The sequence below is a fragment of the Schistocerca piceifrons genome, chromosome 10 (assembly GCF_021461385.2).
Source record: "Schistocerca piceifrons isolate TAMUIC-IGC-003096 chromosome 10, iqSchPice1.1, whole genome shotgun sequence".
In the NCBI taxonomy this organism is placed as follows: domain Eukaryota; kingdom Metazoa; phylum Arthropoda; class Insecta; order Orthoptera; family Acrididae; genus Schistocerca; species Schistocerca piceifrons.
In genome coordinates this window covers 106,515,889-106,522,247 of record NC_060147.1, presented here as the reverse complement: position 1 = coordinate 106,522,247, position 6,359 = coordinate 106,515,889, and positions in this window count along the sequence as shown.

Sequence of the window (6,359 nt, the reverse complement as noted above, 5' to 3'; positions counted from 1 at the left end):
TGCACCGCAATAGGTGTTTCATCCTGTGAGTGTGCACCATTTTCAAGTTTCCTTTCCTTGGAGAACGCTGCCTTTATATCGCGTGCACCATAGCCACTCTTTCGGAAAACGTACTTCAGATGGTTAGGTTCGGACTTCAAGTGGTCCTCGTCAGAAACAGTTTTTGCTCTATACACCAACGTGTTCAAAACGGCTCTCTTCTGAACAGGATGATGGAAACTCTGTGCATTATGATATGAATCGGTGTGCGCCGGCTTTCGATACACAGAGTGGCCGAGACGACCGTCCGCCTGTCGTTGTACTAAAACGTCTATGAATGGCAACATTGCCCATCTCTACAGTGAACCAGATGTACGGATGTATGCTGTTCATGTTTACATGAATTGTTAGAGAGCTTCTGCGCCGAGTGGCCAGACCATAAATGTATCGTCAACATAACGATGGCCGGGCTGTGTGGCCGTGCAGTTCTAGGCGCTTCAGTCTGGAACCGCGTGACCGCTACGGTCGCAGGTTCGAATCCTGCCTCGGGCATGGATGTGTGTGATGTCCTTAGGTTTGTTAGGTTTAAGTAGTTCTAAGTTCTAGGGGACTGATGACCACAGATGTTAAGTCCCATAGTGCTCAGAGCCATTTGAAACAACATAACGATGGAATAAGGATGGACTGAATGGAGACGAATTTAATGCACTTTCTTCACAATTCATCATAAAAAAAGTTTGCCAGTTATGGAGACTATGGAGAGCCCATCGCCATACCGTCCGTTCAAAAATGGTTCAAATGGCTCTAAGCACTATAGGACTTAACTCTGAGGTCATCAGTCTCCTAGACTTAGAACTACTTAAACCTAACTAACCTAAGGACATCACACACATCCAGGCCCGAGGCAGGATTCGAACCTGCAACGTAGCAGCAGCGCGGTACCGAACTGAAGCGACTAGAACCGCTCGTCCGCAGCGGCCGGCATACCGTCCGTCATTTCATAAAATTTACTACCATTCAAGAAGTAGGTGGTTATCACCACATGCCGGAACAAGTTTATAGTTTCAAGAAGAAAAAGATCAGCCAGCATTTTCAAAGTGTCCTCCACAGTAACATCTGTGAACAGCCATACCACATCCGGGCTGACTAAAATGTCATTGGGCCAACACTAATCTGTTTGATTTTCTCACTGAACATCTGGGAGTTTTTGATGTGATGTTCACAACTGCCGACTATAGAAGTCATCAGCTTTGTTAGGTACGTCTTGTAGGCAGGAGAACCAGTTGCACTGACAATAGGTGCCAAAGGAACATTATCCTTGTGGATTTTCGGTAGTCCGTACAACCTGAGCTTTTTCGTAATATCATCTGGTAGACTGGAAGTAGCTCCGTGGTTTATCTGCTGTGCGTCAAAATTGGGTCTCTTTTAAGACATTTGTACCCACTGTCCTCCAATAGTGATTTTGCTACGATATTCGGTAGTATTAAGAACGACGATAGCATTTCCTTTGCCAGCTGCTACTACAACAAGATCTTCACGTCTTCGAAGTAAATGGAGCCCCACTCTCTCCTCTCTACTGGTATTAGATTTGGGAGGCTTAGCTGAGACCAAAAAGCGACTGGTAGAAACAAGCCAATAAACTTACGTTTATAACGCACAACCCCTTCTTGCGATTTTTTTTTTGTCAGTGTAGATATTTACGGACTCTATAAAGTATTTCATCTTTTCTTGTAACTTCAAGAATTTTCCAGACTCGAACTGTGAAATGGCTGTGAATTTAAGAGAAGTGTTAAGAAAATTTAATTTTTGTTAACACGGAAGCTTGTTGGAGATTATGTGCACGTAAATAGCTTAAAGAAAGTAGCCCGACATTACGTATTGAAATTTATTGTAAATTTGTGGGAATTATTTAACTGTAAAATATGAGCTCATATAAAGGGTGATTTTTTCTACCGTGCACAAACTCTAGGCATTCATCGATGAGAGGATACGGAACAAAAAATGTCTAATGAATTTATGTGCGGGAATGTACGGTATCCGTGCTACATACCATTTATTCAGTCACACATTGTTACAGAGACGGCTGTATAATACGCGTTGTACCATGCAGTAACAGTTGCAGTATGTGCTGAAAATGGTTTCCACGTGCCTCAACGCATGCGGTTACGCGCCGTAGTATGTTGTTTCACGCGTTCACATCGGCCAAGGTGCAGCCAAACAGTGTCAAAGGCAGCTTTTGAGATGGCCCTATAACCAGAAATCGGGTTGAGATCCGGTGAACAAGCAGGCCATGCAACTGAACTCCCTCGTGCGATCTATCGATCAGGGCATCAACGGCACTTCCAGCAGGGGAGGCAAAGTCATCCGCAAGAATCACTGGCAATTTCAGCCTGTTAGGCGACATGGAAGGAAGGCTGGTCCCAAAATACGGTATCCTACTATCGCAGCCAACGCATTCCGGCTGCACCGATGCTGATGATTCGCTGTCACCACACCATGGGGTCCTGCATACCATCCCACAGATGACTGTTATCAAAGTTGAAGATACCACTCCGCGTAAAGCTGGCCTCATCCGTGAATATGATGGATGACACAAATCTCGGAAACGTGATTGTCTGGTCAAGAAACCAGTGACAAAATTGCTCCCGATATGGAAAGTTTGTCGCTAGTAAGTCCTGCACACGCTGTAAGTGATGATAGAAGAAATGTTCGACACGGTCATCTGGCTTACCCTGTACTGGCCGCCAAATGCCTGGTACTGACACAACGGTCGCCTGTCACAGCTATACTCTCATTTTCCTCCAAATCTGGTGTCCGAACATTTCGGGTACGTCCTTCATGACTTCCTGCTCCCAAAAACGACTATAGACAAATGGCGAAACACTGTTGCAAACATTGAATGCTGTGGTTGTTGTTGTTGGTGGGGATAGGTCTCCTGATACAACCTCGCTGCCGGCCGCCCGTTGCCATTCCTCTTTCCGTAAGTATACACTATTCCGCCAAGCTCTCGATTCGAATACGGAACTATTGTGTACAACGCTGTATCACATCCACTACGAGGCGAGTCAGCAAGAGAAGCGAATCGGACACAACATTTACAACTACTAAGGCAGCAGAGGGCGCTAGAACATGACGTATGAGGAATAGTATCACCCTCTAGGAGGAAACCATGCATACTGTACCTGTGGCTGCATGGTACAGCGCGTATTATATCGCAGTCTCTGCAACAATGTATGATTGAATTAAATGGTTCCTAGCAAGGATACCATGCATTTCCGGACATAAGTTCAATAGTCGCTGTTCCGTATCCTTTCTTCGGTCAGTCCCTAGAGTTTGTATTCTGTGGAAAAAAAATCACCCCTTATATGTCTCCATCATACCATTTCACAATTGGCGCGTCCCGTATCTAATAGTGTCTTGTACAAAAAATGCTGATAGAGGACCAATAAAATGTCTTGCCTACCTCTACCTCTTTTTTGTTATGTTCACAATTATATATTCCACTGCAGTCTGGTTCCTGATCAGTTTCTTAGATGTTCAGCCCCTTCTAGTAATTCTCATCGAACAACACTTAGTTTTTGAATGGTTTTAGCACAAAAACTCTATGATTCGCTGCCCCAAGTCAAAACAGGAGGGATGTTTTTTAAGTAATGGCCGCTTTTTTTTTAAACATCCCGTAGTTGGCGCTCACTTCTTAACAATCGTGTGTGCTACTTCCCTGAGTCCTCTCCGAACAAGCCGAACAAGCAGGTGTCAGCTGCAGCTCTACACTGAACTGTGCATCACCAAAATGTTCAACATTATGGAATCGTATGCTGCACTTCAGATGCATGATACGCTTTTTGAGTACAAGAAACAAGTCTGCTGCACAAATTCATCGTCAGCTTTGTGAGGTGTGTGATCATAGCGCAGTAAGCGAAGTTAAAGTCCGGAGTGGGTAAGAGAGTCAAAAAGTGGCCGTGACAGTGTCCATGATGAAGAACGCTCAGTTCCACCACCTGTGGTCATAGAAGATTTGGTGACTGTATTGACACGAAAATTTGTGAGGCAGAAGATTCGTGATAACCACTCTCACAATGGAATTTCCTCAAGTGTTTTTACCTCTGTACTGTATAAAACTGTGTCAACCTGAAATACAGGAAATTGTGCTCTCAGTGGGTACCCAAACTCCCTACAGAAGACCACAAACAAAAAGAGTTTGGCCAGTTCGCTCACCTCTTTGACTCGTAGCGTCGAAGAAGGAGATAACATATTGGGAGGATCGTCACAGGAGATTAAAGCACCAGTCAATGGAATGACGGAACTCAACGTCTCCTGACTAGGTGATACCCGAACAAACGCGGTCACGGTGCAAGATCACGTGGCATCTGTGTTCTGTGACATGTGTGGTCTTTCGCTGGTGGACTTTCGCCACAGGGATGACGAGCAGCCGCGCGGGATTAGCCGAGCGGTCTTGGGCGCTGCAGTCATGGACTGTCCGACTGGTCCCGGTGGAGGTTCGAGTCCTCCCTCGGGCATGGGTGTGTGTATTTGTCCTTAGGATAATTTATGTTAAGTAGTGTGTAAGCATAGGGACTGATGACCTTAGCAGTTAAGTCCCATAATATTGCACACACATATGACTTTTTTTTTTATGACGAGCAGTGCAGAAACCTACTGTGTAACCTTGCCCAAACTCCGATGTGTGATTCAGAAGAAAAGACGCTGCATGAATTATGCGCCTTCACAATAACCTTAGGTATAACACTGCTGGCCAGACTCAGAAACTGACTGACTCTTTCAGATGCGTAGTTTGGATCATCCACCATATTATAGCTTTGACCTTGCTCTGAGCTGTCTTTTAGGCAGCTGAAATGTTATCTTGATGGGAAGCACTTCAGTGACGGTGAAAAAGCGAAAATAGTCGTGAGCTCACGGCTGTCAGAGTAGGCAGTAAACTTCTTTGAAGGAGGATTCGAAAACTTAGTGTTAAGATACCATAAGTGCCTAAATAAACAATGCAACTACATAGAAAAATAAAGACACTCACGTAAAATCTAAAAATAAATGTGGTTCTAAAATAAAAGGTTTGGTTATTTTTAAAATGGGAGGCTTCTTAGAAAACATCCCTCGCACATATAGACTAGAAATTTAGAAGACCTGCTTTGAAAAGATGTTACGCGAACACACATTTATGTCGGTTAAATGTCAAAATATATTCTGTTTCGCCTAAGATACTGTTTAAATGTGGGAAATAAACGGGGTGGACATAGAGGCATGTTCAATACGAGTCTCAGCTTTGACCACTGATGTAGGAAACATGTGACCAGTGTCGCCAAATCAGCTTTGTCAGAGTTGATTCTGGCTTCTCTGTAATCCCTTTAGCCGGCAAATAAGTGATTTTGCTGGGGTCCGGAATCATGGCGTTTTTCACAATTATGTGGAGTTTTTCTGGGTTTTTATTTTCTTTAATACAGGAAAGCACTAAAATCCATGTTGATTAAAGGAAAATTGTTTGTATTACACTAAGATGTCAAGACATGCTTCAGTATTCCAAGAAAATATATTGCAAGATTGAATTAAGCCACGTTGATGTGCATTCGGATATCATTATCACACACATGCACTAGACCAAAACCGAAAGAACGAGATGTAAATAGTTGGGAGCGTTACTGGAAACGCTGTTGCAGCATAGCTGACATCAGCCAAGTATCCCAATTTCAAAAAATAATGAAGGAAGCCATTGTAAGCAACGCAGAATTTGATTTCATCAGGGTGAATCAGTAATCACATTTCCAATAGAAAATATTCCAGCGACTGTACTGAGGAGAGGAACAGTAAACATCTGTTCAGTGCAGTAATATGCCAAGTGTAAGGAACAACGTAACCCTAACGTTAGAGTATAAGAAATAATGTAACATCACAGTGCGCAAACTGCGAAGTATGTCACGTAAGTACCTTGCACAGACATTATTCATATTTTTATTGTGAGAAAAGGAAAAGTATATATATAGTAGGAATAAAACTATTGCAAAAATATTACCCGCACAATAATACATCTCGTTTTATTTCAGCTTTTTTGTGGCTTTTTATTATAGACATATTGAACCTCTATCGTTTTGCAACGTTGGCAACACCGCATGCGACAAGCGCCGTAAGCAATATGGCGACTATAACGTGACGCTGATGATGATGATGAGGTTCGATACTTCGAAGAGCGGAGGGGACGATGCAGGAGACCCGCACCGCAGATTAGGCAAGGCCCTAGCGGAGGTGGATTGCCATTGCCTTCCTCCGACCGTAATGGGGATGAATGATGATGATGATGATGATGATGATGATGATGATGATGATGACACCCAGTCATCTTGAGGCAGGGAAAATCCCTGACCCCGCCGGGA